Source organism: Ambystoma mexicanum, chromosome 11, assembly GCF_040938575.1.
Source record: "Ambystoma mexicanum isolate Mex_15411 chromosome 11, UKY_AmexF1_1, whole genome shotgun sequence".
In the NCBI taxonomy this organism is placed as follows: Eukaryota; Metazoa; Chordata; class Amphibia; order Caudata; family Ambystomatidae; genus Ambystoma; species Ambystoma mexicanum.
The window spans coordinates 388,797,046-388,822,805 of NC_090934.1; positions in this window are offsets into that span (position 1 = coordinate 388,797,046).

The window sequence follows — 25,760 nt, forward strand, 5'->3', positions numbered from 1 at the left end:
AAACGGCATTGAAACTCACCTTAAAATGATGCAAACACACATGAAGAACATTTTGAAATGAGAAAGGTGCACCAATATGCTGTCATTAACCATTTAATGCCCAAAACCTACATTTTATCACAAAAAAGTACCCGGAACAGGCCAGAACGGTACCGTAACATATAAGATAGCAGCAAAACTCACCTGAAGATGATGCAAACACACATAAAGAACATTTTGAAATGAGAAAGGTGCACCAATATGCTGTCTTTAACCCATTACTGCCCAAAACCTACATTGTAACACGAAAAAAAGTGCCCGGAACGGGCCTAAACGTTACCCTAATATATAAAACAGCAGATAACTCACCTGAAAATGATGCAAACACACATGAAGAACATTTTGAAATGAGAAAGGTGCACCAATATGCTGTCATTTACCATTTACTGCCCAAAACCTACATCTTATCATGAAAAAGTAACCGGAACGGGCTGGAACGGAACCGTAATATATAAAACAGCAGTGAAACTCACCTGAAAATGATGCAAACACAAATGAATAACATTTTGGAATGATAAAGGTGCACCAATATGCTGTCATTAACCATTTAATGCCCAAAAGCTACATTTTATCACGAAAAGGTACCCGGAACGGGCCGGGACGCTACCCTATTATATAAAACGGCATTGAAACTCACCTGAAAATGATGCAAACACACATGAAGAACATTTTTAAATCAGAAAGGTGCACCAATATGCTGTCTTTAACCCATTACTGCCCAAAACCTACATTGTATAACGAAAAAGTACACGGAACGGACCTGAACGTTACCCTAATATATAAAACAGCAGATAACTCACCTGAAAATGATGCAAACACACATGAAGAACATTTTGAAATGAGAAAGGTGCACCAATATACTGTCATTAACCAATTACTGTCCAAAACCTACATTTTATCACGAAAAAGTACCCAGAACGGGCCGGAAACGTACCGTAATATAAAAAACAGCAGCGAAACTCACCTGAAAATGATGCAAACACACATGAAGAACATTTTTAAATGAGAAAGGTGCACCAATATGCTGTCTTTCACCCATTACTGCCCAAAACCTACATTTTATCACGAAAAAGTAATCGGAACGGGCTGGAACGGTACCGTAATATATAAAACAGCAGTGAAACTCACCTGAAAATGATGCAAACACACATGAAGAACATTTTTAAATGATAAAGGTGCACCAATAGGCTGTCTTTAACCCATTACTGCCCAAAACCTACAATTTATCATAAAAAAGTAATCGGAACGGGCTGGAACGGTACCGTAATATATAAAACAGCAGTGAAACTCACCTGAAAATGATGCAAACACACATGAAGAACATTTTTAAATGAGAAAGGTGCACCAATAGGCTGTCTTTAACACATTACTGTCCAAAACCTACATTTTATCATGAAAAAGTAACCGGAACGGGCTGGAACGGAACCGTAATATATTAAACAGCAGTGAAACTCACCTGAAAATGATGCAAACACACATGAAGAACATTTTGAAATGAGAAAGGTGCACGAATATGCTGTCATTAACCATTTAATGCCCAAAACCTACATTTTATCACGAAAAAGTACCCGGAACAGGCCAGAACAGTACCCTAATATATAAAACAGCAGTAAAACGCACCTGAAAATGATGCAAACACACATGAAGAACTTTTTTAAATGAGAAAGGTGCACCAATATGCTGTCTTTAACCCATTACTGCCTAAAATCTACATTTTATCACGAAAAAGTACCCCGAACGGGCCGGAAAGGTACCGTAATATATAAAACAGCAGTGAAACTCACCTGAAAATGATGGAAAAACACATGAAGAACATTTTCAAATGAGAAAGGTGCACCAATAGGCTGTCTTTAACCCATTACTGCACAAAACCTAAATTTTATCACGAAAAAGTACACAGCACGGGCCGGAACGCTACCCTAATATATAAAACAGCAGTGAAACTCACCTGAAAATGATGCAAACACACATGAATAACATTTTGAAATGCGAAAGGTGCACCAATATGCTGTCTTTAACCCATTACTGCCCAAAACCTATATTTTATCATGAAAAAGTACCCGGAACGGGCCGGAACACTAGCCTAATATATAAAATGGCAGCGAAATTCAGCTGAAAATGATGCAAATACACATGAAGAACATTTTGAAATGAGAAAGGTGCACCATTATGCTGTCATTAACCATTTACTGCCCAAACCTACCTTTTATCACGAAAAAGTGCTCGGAACGGGGTGGAACGCTACCGTAATATTTAAAGTGGCAGCGAAACTCAGCTGAAAATGATGCAAATACACATGAAGAACATTTTGAAATGAGAAAGGTGCACCAATATGCTGTCAATAACCAATTACTGCCCAAAACCTACATTTTATCATGAAAAAGTACTCGGAACGGGCCGGAACACTACCCTAATATATAAAATGAGAGCTAAACTCACCTGAAAATGTTGCAAACACACATGAAGAACATTTTGAAATGAGAAAGGTGCACCAATATACTGCCATTAAACCATTACTGGCCAAAATCTACATTTTATCATGAAAAAGTACCCAGAACGGGACGGAACGCTTCCCTAATATATAAAACAGCATTGAAACTCACCTGAAAATGATGCAAACACACATGAAGAACATTTTGAAATGATAAAAGTGCACCAATATGCTGTATTTAACCATTTAATGCCCAAAACCTACATTTTATCACAAAAAAGTACCCGGAACAGGCCAGAACGGTACCGTAACATATAAAATAGCAGCGAAACTCACCTGAAGATGATGCAAACACACATGAAGAACATTTTGAAATGAGAAAGGTGCACCAATATGCTGCCTTTAACCCATTACTGCCCAAAACGTACATTGTATCACGAAAAAGTACCAGGAACGGGCCGGAACCGTACCGTAATATATAAAACAGCAGAGAAACTCACCTGAAAATGATGCAAACCCACATGTAGAACATTTTTAAATGAGAAAGGTGCACCAATATGCTGTTATTTACTATTTACTGCCCAAAACCTACATTTTATCACGAAAAAGTACCTCGAATGGGCCGGAAACGTACCGTAATATATAAAACAGCAGCGAAACTCACCTGAAAATGATGCAAACACACATGAAGAACATTTTGAAATGAGAAAGGTGCACCAATATGCTGTCATTAACCATTTACTGCCCAAAACCTACATTTTATCACGAAAAAGTACCAGGAACGGGCCGGAACCGTACCGTAATATATAAAACAGCAGAGAAACTCACCTGAAAATGATGCAAACCCACATGTAGAACATTTTTAAATGAGAAAGGTACACCAATATGCTGTCTTTCACCCATTACTGCCCAAAACCAAAATTTTTTCAAGAAACAGTACCCAGAAAGGGCCGGAAAGCTACCCTAATATATAAAACAGCAGTGAAACTCACCTGAAAATGATGCAAACAGACATGAAGAACATTTTGAAATGAGAAAGGTGCACCAATATGCTGTCATTAACCATTTACTGCCCAAAACCTACATTGTATCACGAAAAAGTACCAGGAACGGGCCGGAACCGTACCGTAATATATAAAACAGCAGAGAAACTCACCTGAAAATGATGCAAACCCACATGTAGAACATTTTTAAATGAGAAAGGTGCACCAATATGCTGTTATTTACTATTTACTGCCCAAAACCTACATTTTATCACGAAAAAGTACCTGGAACGGGCCGGAAACGTACCGTAATATATAAAACAGCAGCGAAACTCACCTGAAAATGATGCAAACACACATGAAGAACATTTTGAAATGAGAAAGGTGCACCAATATGCTGTCTTTCACCCATTACTGCCCAAAACCTACATTGTATCACGAAAAAGTACCCGGAAATGGCCTGAACGTTACCCTAATATATAAAACAGCAGATAACTCACCTGAAAATGATGCAAACACACATGAAGAACATTTTGAAATGAGAAAGGTGCACCAATATGCTGTCATTAACCATTTACTGCCCAAAACCTACATTTTATCACGAAAAAGTACCAGGAACGGGCCGGAACCGTACCGTAATATATAAAACAGCAGAGAAACTCACCTGAAAATGATGCAAACCCACATGTAGAACATTTTTAAATGAGAAAGGTACACCAATATGCTGTCTTTCACCCAATACTGCCCAAAACCAAAATTTGTTCAAGAAACAGTACCCAGAAAGGGCCGGAACGCTACCCTAATATATAAAACAGCAGATAACTCACCTGAAAATGATGCAAACACACATGAAGAACATTTTTAAATGAAAAAGGTGCACCAATATGCTGTCATTAACCCATTACTGCCCAAAACCTACATTTTATCATGAAAAAGTACTCGGAACGGGCCGGAACACTACACTAATATATATAATCAGAGATGAACTCACCTGAAAATGTTGCAAACCCACATGAAGAACATTTTGAAATGAGAAAGGTGCACCAATATACTGTCATTAACCCATTACTGCCCAAAATCTACATTTTATCACGAAAAAGTACACGGAACGGGCCTGAACGTTACCCTAATATATAAAACAGCAGATAACTCACCTGAAAATGATGCAAACACACATGAAGAACATTTTGAAATGATGAAGGTGCACCAATATGCTGTCATTAACCATTTAATGCCCAAAACCTACATTTTATCATGAAAAAGTACACGGAACAGGCCAGAACGGTACCGTAACATATAAAATAGCAGCGAAACTCACCTGAAAATGATGCAAACCCACATGTAGAACATTTTTAAATGAGAAAGGTACACCAATATGCTGTCTTTCACCCAATACTGCCCAAAACCAAAATTTGTTCAAGAAACAGTACCCAGAAAGGGCCGGAACGCTACCCTAATATATAAAACAGCAGTGAAACTCACCTGAAAATGATGCAAACAGACATGAAGAACATTTTTAAATGAAAAACGTGCACCAATATGCTGTCATTAACCCATTACTGCCCAAAACCTACATTTTATCATGAAAAAGTACTCGGAACGGGCCGGAACACTACACTAATATATATAATCAGAGATGAACTCACCTGAAAATGTTGCAAACCCACATGAAGAACATTTTGAAATGAGAAAGGTGCACCAATATACTGTCATTAACCCATTACTGCCCAAAATCTACATTTTATCACGAAAAAGTACACGGAACGGGCCTGAACGTTACCCTAATATATAAAACAGCAGATAACTCACCTGAAAATGATGCAAACACACATGAAGAACATTTTGAAATGATAAAGGTGCACCAATATGCTGTCATTAACCATTTAATGCCCAAAACCTACATTTTATCATGAAAAAGTACCCGGAACAGGCCAGAACGGTACCGTAACATATAAAATAGCAGCGAAACTCACCTGAAGATGATGCAAACACACATGAAGACCATTTTGAAATGAGAAAGGTGCACCAATAGGCTGTCTTTAACCCATTACTGCCCAAAACCTAAATTTTATCATGAAAAAGTACCCAGAACGGGCCGGAACGCTACCCTAATATATAAAACAGCAGTGAAACTCACCTGAAAATGATGCAAACACACATGAATAACATTTTGAAATCTGAAAGGTGCACCAATATGCTGTCTTTAACCCATTACTGCCCAAAACCTACATTTTATCATGAAAAAGTACCCGGAACGGTCCGGCACACTAACCTAATATATAAAATGGCAGCAAAACTCAGCTGAAAATGATGCAAATACACATGAAGAACATTTTGAAATGAGAAAGGTGCACCATTATGCTGTCATTAACCATTTACTGCCCAAACCTACCTTTTATCACGAAAAAGTACTCGGAACGGGGTGGAACGCTACCGTAATATTTAAAATGGCAGCGAAAATCAGCTAAAAATGATGCAAATACACATGAAGAACATTTTGAAATGAGAAAGGTGCACCAATATGCTGTCATTAACCCATTACTGCCCAAAACCTACATTTTATCATGAAAAAGTACTCAGAACGGGCCGGAACACTACCCCAATATATAAAATGAGAGCTAAACTCACCTGAAAATGTTGCAAACACACATGAAGAACATTTTGAAATGAGAAAGGTGCACCAATATACTGCCATTAAACCATTACTGGCCAAAATCTACATTTTATCATGAAAAAGTACCCGGAACGGGACGGAAGGCTTCCCTAATATATAAAACGGCATTGAAACTCACCTGAAAATGATGCAAACACACATGAAGAACATTTTGAAATGATAAAAGTGCACCAATATGCTGTATTTAACCATTTAATGCCCAAAACCTACATTTTATCACAAAAAAGTACCCGGAACAGGCCAGAACGGTACCGTAACATATAAAATAGCAGCGAAACTCACCTGAAGATGATGCAAACACACATGAAGAACATTTTGAAATGAGAAAGGTGCACCAATATGCTGCCTTTAACCCATTACTGCCCAAAACGTACATTGTATCACGAAAAAGCACCGGGAAAGGGCCTGAACGTTACCCTAATATATAAAACAGCAGATAACTCACCTGAAAATGATGCAAACACACATGAAGAACATTTTGAAATGAGAAAGGTGCACCAATATGCTGTTATTTACTACTTACTGCCCAAAACCTACATTTTATCACGAAAAAGTACCCGGAACGGGCCGGAAACGTACCGTAATATATAAAACAGCAGCGAAATTCACCTGAAAATGATGCAAACACACATGAAGAACATTTTGAAATGATAAAGGTGCACCAATATGCTGTCATTAACCATTTAATGCCCAAAATCTACATTTTATCACGAAAAAGTACCCAGAACAGGCCAGAACGGTACCGTAACATATAAAATAGCAGCGAAACTCACCTGAAGATGATGCAAACACACATGAAGAACATTTTGAAATGAGAAAGGTGCACCAATATGCTGTCTTTCACCCATTACTGCCCAAAACCTACATTGTATCACGAAAAAGTACCCGGAAATGGCCTGAACGCTACCCTAATATATAAAACAGCAGATAACTCACCTGAAAATGATGCAAACACACATGAAGAACATTTTGAAATGAGAAAGGTGCCCCAATATGCTGGCATTAACCATTTACTGCCCATAACCTACATTTTATCACGAAAAAGTACCAGGAACGGGCCGGAACCGTACCGTAATATATAAAACAGCAGCGAAACTCACCTGAAAATGATGCAAACACACATGTAGAACATTTTTAAATGCGAAAGGTACACCAATATGCTGTCTTTCACCCATTACTGCCCAAAACCAAAAATTTTTCACGAAACAGTACCCAGAAAGGGCCGGAACGCTACCCTAATATATAAAACAGCAGTGAAACTCACCTGAAAATGATGCAAACAGACATGAAGAACATTTTTAAAAGAAAAAGGTGCACCAATGTGCTGTCATTAACCCATTACTGCCCAAAACCTACATTTTATCATGAAAAAGTACTCGGAACGGGCCGGAACACTACCCTAATATATATAATCAGAGATAAACTCACCTGAAAATGTTGCAAACACACATGAAGAACATTTTTAAATGAGAAAGGTGCACCAATAGGCTGTCTTTAACCCATTACTGCCCAAAACCTACAATTTATCATAAAAAAGTAATCGGAACGGGCTGGAACGGTACCGTAATATATAAAACAGCAGTGAAACTCACCTGAAAATGATGCAAACACACATGAAGAACATTTTTAAATGAGAAAGGTGCACCAATAGGCTGTCTTTAACACATTACTGTCCAAAACCTACATTTTATCACGAAAAAGTACCCGGAACAGGCCAGAACAGTACCCTAATATATAAAACAGCAGTAAAACGCACCTGAAAATGATGCAAACACACATGAAGAACTTTTTTAAATGAGAAAGGTGCACCAATATGCTGTCTTTAACCCATTACTGCCTAAAATCTACATTTTATCACGAAAAAGTACCCGGAACGGGCCGGAAAGGTACCGTAATATAAAAAACAGCAGTGAAACTCACCTGAAAATGATGCAAACACACATGAAGAACATTTTCAAATGAGAAAGGTGCACCAATAGGCTGTCTTTAACCCATTACTGCACAAAACCTAAATTTTATCACGAAAAAGTACACAGTACGGGCAGGAACGCTACCCTAATATATAAAACAGCAGTGAAACTCACCTGAAAATGATGCAAACACACATGAATAACATTTTGAAATGTGAAAGGTGCACCAATATGCTGTCCTTAACCCATTACTGCCCAAAACCTATATTTTATCATGAAAAAGTACCCGGAACGGGCCGCAACACTAACCTAATATATAAAATGGCAGCGAAATTCAGCTGAAAATGATGCAAATACACATGAAGAACATTTTGAAATGAGAAAGGTGCACCATTATGCTGTCATTAACCATTTACTGCCCAAACCTACCTTTTATCACGAAAAAGTGCTCGGAACGGGGTGGAACGCTACCGTAATATTTAAAGTGGCAGCGAAACTCAGCTGAAAATGATGCAAATACACATGAAGAACATTTTGAAATGAGAAAGGTGCACCAATAGGCTGTCATTAACCCATTACTGCCCAAAACCTACATTTTATCATGAAAAAGTACTCAGAACGGGCCGGAACACTACCCTAATATATAAAATGAGAGCTAAACTCACCTGAAAATGTTGCAAACACACATGAAGAACATTTTGAAATGAGAAAGGTACACCAATATACTGCCATTAAACCATTACTGGCCAAAATCTACATTTTATCATGAAAAAGTACCCGGAACGGGCCGGAACGGTACCGTAACATATAAAACGGCATTGAAACTCACCTGAAAATGATGCAAACACACATGAAGAACATTTTGAAATGATAAAAGTGCACCAATATGCTGTATTTAACCATTTAATGCCCAAAACCTACATTTTATCACAAAAAAGTACCCGGAACAGGCCAGAACGGTACCGTAACATATAAAATAGCAGCGAAACTCACCTGAAGATGATGCAAACACACATGAAGAACATTTTGAAATGAGAAAGGTGCACCAATATGCTGCCTTTAACCCATTACTGCCCAAAACGTACATTGTATCACGAAAAAGTACCGGGAACGGGCCTGAACGTTACCCTAATATATAAAACAGCAGATAACTCACCTGAAAATGATGCAAACACATATGAAGAACATTTTGAAATGAGAAAGGTGCACCAATATGCTGTTATTTACTACTTACTGCCCAAAACCTACATTTTATCACGAAAAAGTACCCGGAACGGGCCGGAAACGTACCGTGATATATAAAACAGCAGCGAAACTCACCTGAAAATGATGCAAACACACATGAAGAACATTTTGAAATGATAAAGGTGCACCAATATGCTGTCATTAACCATTTAATGCCCAAAATCTACATTTTATCACGAAAAAGTACGCGGAACAGGCCAGAACGGTACCGTAACATATAAAATAGCAGCGAAACTCACCTGAAGATGATGCAAACACACATGAAGAACATTTTGAAATGAGAAAGGTGCACCAATATGCTGTCTTTCACCCATTGCTGCCCAAAACCTACATTGTATCACGAAACAGTACCCGGAAATGGCCTGAACGCTACCCTAATATATAAAACAGCAGATAACTCACCTGAAAATGATGCAAACACACATGAAGAACATTTTGAAATGAGAAAGGTGCCCCAATATGCTGGCATTAACCATTTACTGCCCATAACCTACATTTTGTCAGGAAAAGTACCAGGAACGGGCCGGAACCGCACCGTAATATATAAAACAGCAGCGAAACTCACCTGAAAATGATGCAAACACACATGTAGAACATTTTTAAATGAGAAAGGTACACCAATATGCTGTCTTTCACCCATTACTGCCCAAAACCAAAATTTTTTCACGAAACAGTACCCAGAAAGGGCCGGAACGCTACCCTAATATATAAAACAGCAGTGAAACTCACCTGAAAATGATGCAAACAGACATTAAGAACATTTTTAAATGAAAAAGGTGCACCAATATGCTGTCATTAACCCATTACTGCCCAAAACCTACATTTTATCATGAAAAAGTACTCGGAACGGGCCGGAACACTACCCTAATATATATAATCAGAGATAAACTCACCTGAAAATGTTGCAAACACACATGAAGAACATTTTTAAATGAGAAAGGTGCACCAATAGGCTGTCTTTAACCCATTACTGCCCAAAACCTACAATTTATCATAAAAAAGTAATCGGAACGGGCTGGAACGGTACCGTAATATATAAAACAGCAGTGAAACTCACCTGAAAATGATGCAAACACACATGAAGAACATTTTTAAATGAGAAAGGGGCACCAATAGGCTGTCTTTAACCATTTAATGCCCAAAACCTACATTTTATCACGAAAACGTACCCGGAACAGGCCCGAACAGTACCCTAATATATAAAACAGCAGTAAAACGCACCTGAAAATGATGCAAACACACATGAAGAACTTTTTTAAATGAGAAAGGTGCACCAATATGCTGGCTTTAACCCATTACTGCACAAAACCTAAATTTTATCACGAAAAAGTACACAGTACGGGCCGGAACGCTACCCTAATATATAAAACAGCAGTGAAACTCACCTGAAAATGATGCAAACACACATGAATAACATTTTGAAATGTGAAAGGTGCACCAATATGCTGTCTTTAACCCATTACTGCCCAAAACCTATATTTTATCATGAAACAGTACCCGGAACGGGCCGCAACACTAACCTAATATTTAAAGTGGCAGCGAAACTCAGCTGAAAATGATGCAAATACACATGAAGAACATTTTGAAATGAGAAAGGTGCACCAATATGCTGTCATTAACCCATTACTGCCCAAAACCTACATTTTATCATGAAAAAGTACTCAGAACGGGCCGGAACACTACCCTGATATATAAAATGAGAGCTAAACTCACCTGAAAATGTTGCAAACACACATGAAGAACATTTTGAAATGAGAAAGGTGCACCAATATACTGCCATTAAACCATTACTGGCCAAAATCTACATTTTATCATGAAAAAGTACCCGGAACGGGCCGGAAGGCTTCCCTAATATATAAAACGGCATTGAAACTCACCTGAAAATGATGCAAACACACATGAAGAACATTTTGAAATGATAAAAGTGCACCAATATGCTGTATTTAACCATTTAATGCCCAAAACCTACATTTTATCACAAAAAAGTACCCGGAACAGGCCAGAACGGTACCGTAACATATAAAATAGCAGCGAAACTCACCTGAAGATGATGCAAACACACATGAAGAACATTTTGAAATGAGAAAGGTGCACCAATATGCTGCCTTTAACCCATTACTGCCCAAAACGTACATTGTATCAAGAAAAAGTACCGGGAACGGGCCTGAACGTTACCCTAATATATAAAACAGCAGATAACTCACCTGAAAATGATGCAAACACACATGAAGAACATTTTGAAATGAGAAAGGTGCACCAATATGCTGTTATTTACTACTTACTGCCCAAAACCTACATTTTATCACGAAAAAGTACCCGGAACGGTCCGGAAACGTACCGTAATATATAAAACAGCAGCGAAACTCACCTGAAAATGATGCAAACACACATGAAGAACATTTTGAAATGATAAAGGTGCACCAATATGCTGTCATTAACCATTTAATGCCCTAAATCTACATTTTATCACGAAAAAGTACCCGGAACAGGCCAGAACGGTACCGTAACATATAAAATAGCAGCGAAACTCACCTGAAGATGATGCAAACACACATGAAGAACATTTTGAAATGAGAAAGGTGCACCAATATGCTGTCTTTCACCCATTACTGCCCAAAACCTACTTTGTATCACGAAAAAGTACCCGGAAATGGCCTGAACGCTACCCTAATATATAAAACAGCAGCGAAACTCACCTGAAAATGATGCAAACACACATGTAGAACATTTTTAAATGAGAAAGGTACACCAATATGCTGTCTTTCACCCATTACTGCCCAAAACCAAACATTTTTCACGAAACGGTACCCAGAAAGGGCCGGAACTCTACCCTAATATATAAAACAGCAGTGAAACTCACCTGAAAATGATGCAAACAGACATGAAGAACATTTTTAAATGAAAAAGGTGCACCAATATGCTGTCATTAACCCATTACTGACCAAAACCTACATTTTATCATGAAAAAGTACTCGGAACGGGCCGGAACACTACCCTAATATATATAATCAGAGATAAACTCACCTGAAAATGTTGCAAACACACATGAAGAACATTTTTAAATGAGAAAGGTGCACCAATAGGCTGTCTTTAACCCATTACTGCCCAAAACCTACATTGTATCACGAAAAAGTACCCGGAACGGGCCTGAACGTTACCCTAATATATAAAACAGCAGATAACTCCCCTGAAAATGATGCAAACACACATGAAGAACATTTTGAAATGAGAAAGGTGCACCAATATGCTGTCTTTAACCCATTACTGCCCAAAACCTACATTGTATCACGAAAAAGTACCCGGAACGGGCCTGAACGTTACCCTAATATATAAAACAGCAGATAACTCCGCTGAAAATGATGCAAACACACATGAAGAACATTTTGAAATGAGAAAGGTGCACCAATATGCTGTCTTTAACCCATTACTGCCCAAAAGCTACATTTTATCACGAAAAAGTACACGGAACGGGCCGGAAAGGTACCGTAATATATAAAACAGCAGTGAAACTCACCTGAAAATGATGCAAACACACATGAAGAACTTTTTTAAATGAGAAAGGTGCACCAATATGCAGTCTTTAACCCATTACTGCCCAAAATCTACATTTTATCACAAAAAAGTACACGGAACGGGCCGGAAAGGTAACGTAATATATAAAACAGCAGTGAAACTCACCTGAAAATGATGCAAACACACATGAAGAACATTTTTAAATGAGAAAGGTGCACCAATAGGCTGTCTTCAACCCATTACTGCCCAAAACCTAAATTTTATCATGAAAAAGTACCCAGAACGGGCCGGAACGCTACCCTAATATATAAAACAGCAGTGAAACTCACCTGAAAATGATGCAAACACACATGAATAACATTTTGAAATCTGAAAGGTGCACCAATATGCTGTCTTTAACCCATTACTGCCCAAAACCTACATTTTATCATGAAAAAGTACACGAAACGGTCCGGAACACTAACCTAATATATAAAATGGCAGCAAAACTCAGCTGAAAATGATGCAAATACACATGAAGAACATTTTGAAATGAGAAAGGTGCACCATTATGCTGTCATTAACCATTTACTGCCCAAACCTACCTTTTATCGCGAAAAAGTACTCGGAACGGGGTGGAACACTACCCTAATATATAAAATGAGAGCTAAACTCACCTGAAAATGTTGCAAACACACATGAAGAACATTTTGAAATGAGAAAGGTGCACCGATATACTGTCATTAACCCATTACTGCCCAAAATCTACATTTTATCACGAAAAAGTACCGGGAACGGGCCGGAACGCTTCCCTAATATATAAAACGGCATTGAAACTCACCTTAAAATGATGCAAACACACATGAAGAACATTTTGAAATGAGAAAGGTGCACCAATATGCTGTCATTAACCATTTAATGCCCAAAACCTACATTTTATCACAAAAAAGTACCCGGAACAGGCCAGAACGGTACCGTAACATATAAGATAGCAGCAAAACTCACCTGAAGATGATGCAAACACACATAAAGAACATTTTGAAATGAGAAAGGTGCACCAATATGCTGTCTTTAACCCATTACTGCCCAAAACCTACATTGTAACACGAAAAAAAGTGCCCGGAACGGGCCTAAACGTTACCCTAATATATAAAACAGCAGATAACTCACCTGAAAATGATGCAAACACACATGAAGAACATTTTGAAATGAGAAAGGTGCACCAATATGCTGTCATTTACCATTTACTGCCCAAAACCTACATCTTATCATGAAAAAGTAACCGGAACGGGCTGGAACGGAACCGTAATATATAAAACAGCAGTGAAACTCACCTGAAAATGATGCAAACACAAATGAATAACATTTTGGAATGATAAAGGTGCACCAATATGCTGTCATTAACCATTTAATGCCCAAAAGCTACATTTTATCACGAAAAGGTACCCGGAACGGGCCGGGACGCTACCCTATTATATAAAACGGCATTGAAACTCACCTGAAAATGATGCAAACACACATGAAGAACATTTTTAAATCAGAAAGGTGCACCAATATGCTGTCTTTAACCCATTACTGCCCAAAACCTACATTGTATAACGAAAAAGTACACGGAACGGACCTGAACGTTACCCTAATATATAAAACAGCAGATAACTCACCTGAAAATGATGCAAACACACATGAAGAACATTTTGAAATGAGAAAGGTGCACCAATATACTGTCATTAACCAATTACTGTCCAAAACCTACATTTTATCACGAAAAAGTACCCAGAACGGGCCGGAAACGTACCGTAATATAAAAAACAGCAGCGAAACTCACCTGAAAATGATGCAAACACACATGAAGAACATTTTTAAATGAGAAAGGTGCACCAATATGCTGTCTTTCACCCATTACTGCCCAAAACCTACATTTTATCACGAAAAAGTAATCGGAACGGGCTGGAACGGTACCGTAATATATAAAACAGCAGTGAAACTCACCTGAAAATGATGCAAACACACATGAAGAACATTTTTAAATGAGAAAGGTGCACCAATAGGCTGTCTTCAACCCATTACTGCCCAAAACCTAAATTTTATCATGAAAAAGTACCCAGAACGGGCCGGAACGCTACCCTAATATATAAAACAGCAGTGAAACTCACCTGAAAATGATGCAAACACACATGAATAACATTTTGAAATCTGAAAGGTGCACCAATATGCTGTCTTTAACCCATTACTGCCCAAAACCTACATTTTATCATGAAAAAGTACACGAAACGGTCCGGAACACTAACCTAATATATAAAATGGCAGCAAAACTCAGCTGAAAATGATGCAAATACACATGAAGAACATTTTGAAATGAGAAAGGTGCACCATTATGCTGTCATTAACCATTTACTGCCCAAACCTACCTTTTATCGCGAAAAAGTACTCGGAACGGGGTGGAACACTACCCTAATATATAAAATGAGAGCTAAACTCACCTGAAAATGTTGCAAACACACATGAAGAACATTTTGAAATGAGAAAGGTGCACCGATATACTGTCATTAACCCATTACTGCCCAAAATCTACATTTTATCACGAAAAAGTACCGGGAACGGGCCGGAACGCTTCCCTAATATATAAAACGGCATTGAAACTCACCTTAAAATGATGCAAACACACATGAAGAACATTTTGAAATGAGAAAGGTGCACCAATATGCTGTCATTAACCATTTAATGCCCAAAACCTACATTTTATCACAAAAAAGTACCCGGAACAGGCCAGAACGGTACCGTAACATATAAGATAGCAGCAAAACTCACCTGAAGATGATGCAAACACACATAAAGAACATTTTGAAATGAGAAAGGTGCACCAATATGCTGTCTTTAACCCATTACTGCCCAAAACCTACATTGTAACACGAAAAAAAGTGCCCGGAACGGGCCTAAACGTTACCCTAATATATAAAACAGCAGATAACTCACCTGAAAATGATGCAAACACACATGAAGAACATTTTGAAATGAGAAAGGTGCACCAATATGCTGTCATTTACCATTTACTGCCCAAAACCTACATCTTATCATGAAAAAGTAACCGGAACGGGCTGGAACGGAACCGTAATATATAAAACAGCAGTGAAACTCACCTGAAAATGATGCAAACACAAATGAATAACATTTTGGAATGATAAAGGTGCACCAATATGCTGTCATTAACCATTTAATGCCCAAAAGCTACATTTTATCACGAAAAGGTACCCGGAACGGGCCGGGACGCTACCCTATTATATAAAACGGCATTGAAACTCACCTGAAAATGATGCAAACACACATGAAGAACATTTTTAAATCAGAAAGGTGCACCAATATGCTGTCTTTAACCCATTACTGCCCAAAACCTACATTGTATAACGAAAAAGTACACGGAACGGACCTGAACGTTACCCTAATATATAAAACAGCAGATAACTCACCTGAAAATGATGCAAACACACATGAAGAACATTTTGAAATGAGAAAGGTGCACCAATATACTGTCATTAACCAATTACTGTCCAAAACCTACATTTTATCACGAAAAAGTACCCAGAACGGGCCGGAAACGTACCGTAATATAAAAAACAGCAGCGAAACTCACCTGAAAATGATGCAAACACACATGAAGAACATTTTTAAATGAGAAAGGTGCACCAATATGCTGTCTTTCACCCATTACTGCCCAAAACCTACATTTTATCACGAAAAAGTAATCGGAACGGGCTGGAACGGTACCGTAATATATAAAACAGCAGTGAAACTCACCTGAAAATGATGCAAACACACATGAAGAACATTTTTAAATGATAAAGGTGCACCAATAGGCTGTCTTTAACCCATTACTGCCCAAAACCTACAATTTATCATAAAAAAGTAATCGGAACGGGCTGGAACGGTACCGTAATATATAAAACAGCAGTGAAACTCACCTGAAAATGATGCAAACACACATGAAGAACATTTTTAAATGAGAAAGGTGCACCAATAGGCTGTCTTTAACACATTACTGTCCAAAACCTACATTTTATCATGAAAAAGTAACCGGAACGGGCTGGAACGGAACCGTAATATATTAAACAGCAGTGAAACTCACCTGAAAATGATGCAAACACACATGAAGAACATTTTGAAATGAGAAAGGTGCACGAATATGCTGTCATTAACCATTTAATGCCCAAAACCTACATTTTATCACGAAAAAGTACCCGGAACAGGCCAGAACAGTACCCTAATATATAAAACAGCAGTAAAACGCACCTGAAAATGATGCAAACACACATGAAGAACTTTTTTAAATGAGAAAGGTGCACCAATATGCTGTCTTTAACCCATTACTGCCTAAAATCTACATTTTATCACGAAAAAGTACCCCGAACGGGCCGGAAAGGTACCGTAATATATAAAACAGCAGTGAAACTCACCTGAAAATGATGGAAAAACACATGAAGAACATTTTCAAATGAGAAAGGTGCACCAATAGGCTGTCTTTAACCCATTACTGCACAAAACCTAAATTTAATCACGAAAAAGTACACAGCACGGGCCGGAACGCTACCCTAATATATAAAACAGCAGTGAAACTCACCTGAAAATGATGCAAACACACATGAATAACATTTTGAAATGCGAAAGGTGCACCAATATGCTGTCTTTAACCCATTACTGCCCAAAACCTATATTTTATCATGAAAAAGTACCCGGAACGGGCCGGAACACTAGCCTAATATATAAAATGGCAGCGAAATTCAGCTGAAAATGATGCAAATACACATGAAGAACATTTTGAAATGAGAAAGGTGCACCATTATGCTGTCATTAACCATTTACTGCCCAAACCTACCTTTTATCACGAAAAAGTGCTCGGAACGGGGTGGAACGCTACCGTAATATTTAAAGTGGCAGCGAAACTCAGCTGAAAATGATGCAAATACACATGAAGAACATTTTGAAATGAGAAAGGTGCACCAATATGCTGTCAATAACCAATTACTGCCCAAAACCTACATTTTATCATGAAAAAGTACTCGGAACGGGCCGGAACACTACCCTAATATATAAAATGAGAGCTAAACTCACCTGAAAATGTTGCAAACACACATGAAGAACATTTTGAAATGAGAAAGGTGCACCAATATACTGCCATTAAACCATTACTGGCCAAAATCTACATTTTATCATGAAAAAGTACCCAGAACGGGACGGAACGCTTCCCTAATATATAAAACAGCATTGAAACTCACCTGAAAATGATGCAAACACACATGAAGAACATTTTGAAATGATAAAAGTGCACCAATATGCTGTATTTAACCATTTAATGCCCAAAACCTACATTTTATCACAAAAAAGTACCCGGAACAGGCCAGAACGGTACCGTAACATATAAAATAGCAGCGAAACTCACCTGAAGATGATGCAAACACACATGAAGAACATTTTGAAATGAGAAAGGTGCACCAATATGCTGCCTTTAACCCATTACTGCCCAAAACGTACATTGTATCACGAAAAAGTACCAGGAACGGGCCGGAACCGTACCGTAATATATAAAACAGCAGAGAAACTCACCTGAAAATGATGCAAACCCACATGTAGAACATTTTTAAATGAGAAAGGTGCACCAATATGCTGTTATTTACTATTTACTGCCCAAAACCTACATTTTATCACGAAAAAGTACCTCGAATGGGCCGGAAACGTACCGTAATATATAAAACAGCAGCGAAACTCACCTGAAAATGATGCAAACACACATGAAGAACATTTTGAAATGAGAAAGGTGCACCAATATGCTGTCATTAACCATTTACTGCCCAAAACCTACATTTTATCACGAAAAAGTACCAGGAACGGGCCGGAACCGTACCGTAATATATAAAACAGCAGAGAAACTCACCTGAAAATGATGCAAACCCACATGTAGAACATTTTTAAATGAGAAAGGTACACCAATATGCTGTCTTTCACCCATTACTGCCCAAAACCAAAATTTTTTCAAGAAACAGTACCCAGAAAGGGCCGGAACGCTACCCTAATATATAAAACAGCAGTGAAACTCACCTGAAAATGATGCAAACAGACATGAAGAACATTTTGAAATGAGAAAGGTGCACCAATATGCTGTCATTAACCATTTACTGCCCAAAACCTACATTGTATCACGAAAAAGTACCAGGAACGGGCCGGAACCGTACCGTAATATATAAAACAGCAGAGAAACTCACCTGAAAATGATGCAAACCCACATGTAGAACATTTTTAAATGAGAAAGGTGCACCAATATGCTGTTATTTACTATTTACTGCCCAAAACCTACATTTTATCACGAAAAAGTACCTGGAACGGGCCGGAAACGTACCGTAATATATAAAACAGCAGCGAAACTCACCTGAAAATGATGCAAACACACATGAAGAACATTTTGAAATGAGAAAGGTGCACCAATATGCTGTCTTTCACCCATTACTGCCCAAAACCTACATTGTATCACGAAAAAGTACCCGGAAATGGCCTGAACGTTACCCTAATATATAAAACAGCAGATAACTCACCTGAAAATGATGCAAACACACATGAAGAACATTTTGAAATGAGAAAGGTGCACCAATATGCTGTCATTAACCATTTACTGCCCAAAACCTACATTTTATCACGAAAAAGTACCAGGAACGGGCCGGAACCGTACCGTAATATATAAAACAGCAGAGAAACTCACCTGAAAATGATGCAAACCCACATGTAGAACATTTTTAAATGAGAAAGGTACACCAATATGCTGTCTTTCACCCAATACTGCCCAAAACCAAAATTTGTTCAAGAAACAGTACCCAGAAAGGGCCGGAACGCTACCCTAATATATAAAACAGCAGATAACTCACCTGAAAATGATGCAAACACACATGAAGAACATTTTTAAATGAAAAAGGTGCACCAATATGCTGTCATTAACCCATTACTGCCCAAAACCTACATTTTATCATGAAAAAGTACTCGGAACGGGCCGGAACACTACACTAATATATATAATCAGAGATGAACTCACCTGAAAATGTTGCAAACCCACATGAAGAACATTTTGAAATGAGAAAGGTGCACCAATATACTGTCATTAACCCATTACTGCCCAAAATCTACATTTTATCACGAAAAAGTACACGGAACGGGCCTGAACGTTACCCTAATATATAAAACAGCAGATAACTCACCTGAAAATGATGCAAACACACATGAAGAACATTTTGAAATGATGAAGGTGCACCAATATGCTGTCATTAACCATTTAATGCCCAAAACCTACATTTTATCATGAAAAAGTACCCGGAACAGGCCAGAACGGTACCGTAACATATAAAATAGCAGCGAAACTCACCTGAAAATGATGCAAACCCACATGTAGAACATTTTTAAATGAGAAAGGTACACCAATATGCTGTCTTTCACCCAATACTGCCCAAAACCAAAATTTGTTCAAGAAACAGTACCCAGAAAGGGCCGGAACGCTACCCTAATATATAAAACAGCAGTGAAACTCACCTGAAAATGATGCAAACAGACATGAAGAACATTTTTAAATGAAAAACGTGCACCAATATGCTGTCATTAACCCATTACTGCCCAAAACCTACATTTTATCATGAAAAAGTACTCGGAACGGGCCGGAACACTACACTAATATATATAATCAGAGATGAACTCACCTGAAAATGTTGCAAACCCACATGAAGAACATTTTGAAATGAGAAAGGTGCACCAATATACTGTCATTAACCCATTACTGCCCAAAATCTACATTTTATCACGAAAAAGTACACGGAACGGGCCTGAACGTTACCCTAATATATAAAACAGCAGATAACTCACCTGAAAATGATGCAAACACACATGAAGAACATTTTGAAATGATAAAGGTGCACCAATATGCTGTCATTAACCATTTAATGCCCAAAACCTACATTTTATCATGAAAAAGTACCCGGAACAGGCCAGAACGGTACCGTAACATATAAAATAGCAGCGAAACTCACCTGAAGATGATGCAAACACACATGAAGACCATTTTGAAATGAGAAAGGTGCACCAATAGGCTGTCTTTAACCCATTACTGCCCAAAACCTAAATTTTATCATGAAAAAGTACCCAGAACGGGCCGGAACGCTACCCTAATATATAAAACAGCAGTGAAACTCACCTGAAAATGATGCAAACACACATGAATAACATTTTGAAATCTGAAAGGTGCACCAATATGCTGTCTTTAACCCATTACTGCCCAAAACCTACATTTTATCATGAAAAAGTACCCGGAACGGTCCGGCACACTAACCTAATATATAAAATGGCAGCAAAACTCAGCTGAAAATGATGCAAATACACATGAAGAACATTTTGAAATGAGAAAGGTGCACCATTATGCTGTCATTAACCATTTACTGCCCAAACCTACCTTTTATCACGAAAAAGTACTCGGAACGGGGTGGAACGCTACCGTAATATTTAAAATGGCAGCGAAAATCAGCTAAAAATGATGCAAATACACATGAAGAACATTTTGAAATGAGAAAGGTGCACCAATATGCTGTCATTAACCCATTACTGCCCAAAACCTACATTTTATCATGAAAAAGTACTCAGAACGGGCCGGAACACTACCCCAATATATAAAATGAGAGCTAAACTCACCTGAAAATGTTGCAAACACACATGAAGAACATTTTGAAATGAGAAAGGTGCACCAATATACTGCCATTAAACCATTACTGGCCAAAATCTACATTTTATCATGAAAAAGTACCCGGAACGGGACGGAAGGCTTCCCTAATATATAAAACGGCATTGAAACTCACCTGAAAATGATGCAAACACACATGAAGAACATTTTGAAATGATAAAAGTGCACCAATATGCTGTATTTAACCATTTAATGCCCAAAACCTACATTTTATCACAAAAAAGTACCCGGAACAGGCCAGAACGGTACCGTAACATATAAAATAGCAGCGAAACTCACCTGAAGATGATGCAAACACACATGAAGAACATTTTGAAATGAGAAAGGTGCACCAATATGCTGCCTTTAACCCATTACTGCCCAAAACGTACATTGTATCACGAAAAAGCACCGGGAACGGGCCTGAACGTTACCCTAATATATAAAACAGCAGATAACTCACCTGAAAATGATGCAAACACACATGAAGAACATTTTGAAATGAGAAAGGTGCACCAATATGCTGTTATTTACTACTTACTGCCCAAAACCTACATTTTATCACGAAAAAGTACCCGGAACGGGCCGGAAACGTACCGTAATATATAAAACAGCAGCGAAATTCACCTGAAAATGATGCAAACACACATGAAGAACATTTTGAAATGATAAAGGTGCACCAATATGCTGTCATTAACCATTTAATGCCCAAAATCTACATTTTATCACGAAAAAGTACCCAGAACAGGCCAGAACGGTACCGTAACATATAAAATAGCAGCGAAACTCACCTGAAGATGATGCAAACACACATGAAGAACATTTTGAAATGAGAAAGGTGCACCAATATGCTGTCTTTCACCCATTACTGCCCAAAACCTACATTGTATCACGAAAAAGTACCCGGAAATGGCCTGAACGCTACCCTAATATATAAAACAGCAGATAACTCACCTGAAAATGATGCAAACACACATGAAGAACATTTTGAAATGAGAAAGGTGCCCCAATATGCTGGCATTAACCATTTACTGCCCATAACCTACATTTTATCACGAAAAAGTACCAGGAACGGGCCGGAACCGTACCGTAATATATAAAACAGCAGCGAAACTCACCTGAAAATGATGCAAACACACATGTAGAACATTTTTAAATGCGAAAGGTACACCAATATGCTGTCTTTCACCCATTACTGCCCAAAACCAAAAATTTTTCACGAAACAGTACCCAGAAAGGGCCGGAACGCTACCCTAATATATAAAACAGCAGTGAAACTCACCTGAAAATGATGCAAACAGACATGAAGAACATTTTTAAAAGAAAAAGGTGCACCAATGTGCTGTCATTAACCCATTACTGCCCAAAACCTACATTTTATCATGAAAAAGTACTCGGAACGGGCCGGAACACTACCCTAATATATATAATCAGAGATAAACTCACCTGAAAATGTTGCAAACACACATGAAGAACATTTTTAAATGAGAAAGGTGCACCAATAGGCTGTCTTTAACCCATTACTGCCCAAAACCTACAATTTATCATAAAAAAGTAATCGGAACGGGCTGGAACGGTACCGTAATATATAAAACAGCAGTGAAACTCACCTGAAAATGATGCAAACACACATGAAGAACATTTTTAAATGAGAAAGGTGCACCAATAGGCTGTCTTTAACACATTACTGTCCAAAACCTACATTTTATCACGAAAAAGTACCCGGAACAGGCCAGAACAGTACCCTAATATATAAAACAGCAGTAAAACGCACCTGAAAATGATGCAAACACACATGAAGAACTTTTTTAAATGAGAAAGGTGCACCAATATGCTGTCTTTAACCCATTACTGCCTAAAATCTACATTTTATCACGAAAAAGTACCCGGAACGGGCCGGAAAGGTACCGTAATATAAAAAACAGCAGTGAAACTCACCTGAAAATGATGCAAACACACATGAAGAACATTTTCAAATGAGAAAGGTGCACCAATAGGCTGTCTTTAACCCATTACTGCACAAAACCTAAATTTTATCACGAAAAAGTACACAGTACGGGCAGGAACGCTACCCTAATATATAAAACAGCAGTGAAACTCACCTGAAAATGATGCAAACACACATGAATAACATTTTGAAATGTGAAAGGTGCACCAATATGCTGTCCTTAACCCATTACTGCCCAAAACCTATATTTTATCATGAAAAAGTACCCGGAACGGGCCGCAACACTAACCTAATATATAAAATGGCAGCGAAATTCAGCTGAAAATGATGCAAATACACATGAAGAACATTTTGAAATGAGAAAGGTGCACCATTATGCTGTCATTAACCATTTACTGCCCAAACCTACCTTTTATCACGAAAAAGTGCTCGGAACGGGGTGGAACGCTACCGTAATATTTAAAGTGGCAGCGAAACTCAGCTGAAAATGATGCAAATACACATGAAGAACATTTTGAAATGAGAAAGGTGCACCAATAGGCTGTCATTAACCCATTACTGCCCAAAACCTACATTTTATCATGAAAAAGTACTCAGAACGGGCCGGAACACTACCCTAATATATAAAATGAGAGCTAAACTCACCTGAAAATGTTGCAAACACACATGAAGAACATTTTGAAATGAGAAAGGTACACCAATATACTGCCATTAAACCATTACTGGCCAAAATCTACATTTTATCATGAAAAAGTACCCGGAACGGGCCGGAACGGTACCGTAACATATAAAACGGCATTGAAACTCACCTGAAAATGATGCAAACACACATGAAGAACATTTTGAAATGATAAAAGTGCACCAATATGCTGTATTTAACCATTTAATGCCCAAAACCTACATTTTATCACAAAAAAGTACCCGGAACAGGCCAGAACGGTACCGTAACATATAAAATAGCAGCGAAACTCACCTGAAGATGATGCAAACACACATGAAGAACATTTTGAAATGAGAAAGGTGCACCAATATGCTGCCTTTAACCCATTACTGCCCAAAACGTACATTGTATCACGAAAAAGTACCGGGAACGGGCCTGAACGTTACCCTAATATATAAAACAGCAGATAACTCACCTGAAAATGATGCAAACACATATGAAGAACATTTTGAAATGAGAAAGGTGCACCAATATGCTGTTATTTACTACTTACTGCCCAAAACCTACATTTTATCACGAAAAAGTACCCGGAACGGGCCGGAAACGTACCGTGATATATAAAACAGCAACGAAACTCACCTGAAAATGATGCAAACACACATGAAGAACATTTTGAAATGATAAAGGTGCACCAATATGCTGTCATTAACCATTTAATGCCCAAAATCTACATTTTATCACGAAAAAGTACGCGGAACAGGCCAGAACGGTACCGTAACATATAAAATAGCAGCGAAACTCACCTGAAGATGATGCAAACACACATGAAGAACATTTTGAAATGAGAAAGGTGCACCAATATGCTGTCTTTCACCCATTGCTGCCCAAAACCTACATTGTATCACGAAACAGTACCCGGAAATGGCCTGAACGCTACCCTAATATATAAAACAGCAGATAACTCACCTGAAAATGATGCAAACACACATGAAGAACATTTTGAAATGAGAAAGGTGCCCCAATATGCTGGCATTAACCATTTACTGCCCATAACCTACATTTTGTCAGGAAAAGTACCAGGAACGGGCCGGAACCGCACCGTAATATATAAAACAGCAGCGAAACTCACCTGAAAATGATGCAAACACACATGTAGAACATTTTTAAATGAGAAAGGTACACCAATATGCTGTCTTTCACCCATTACTGCCCAAAACCAAAATTTTTTCACGAAACAGTACCCAGAAAGGGCCGGAACGCTACCCTAATATATAAAACAGCAGTGAAACTCACCTGAAAATGATGCAAACAGACATTAAGAACATTTTTAAATGAAAAAGGTGCACCAATATGCTGTCATTAACCCATTACTGCCCAAAACCTACATTTTATCATGAAAAAGTACTCGGAACGGGCCGGAACACTACCCTAATATATATAATCAGAGATAAACTCACCTGAAAATGTTGCAAACACACATGAAGAACATTTTTAAATGAGAAAGGTGCACCAATAGGCTGTCTTTAACCCATTACTGCCCAAAACCTACAATTTATCATAAAAAAGTAATCGGAACGGGCTGGAACGGTACCGTAATATATAAAACAGCAGTGAAACTCACCTGAAAATGATGCAAACACACA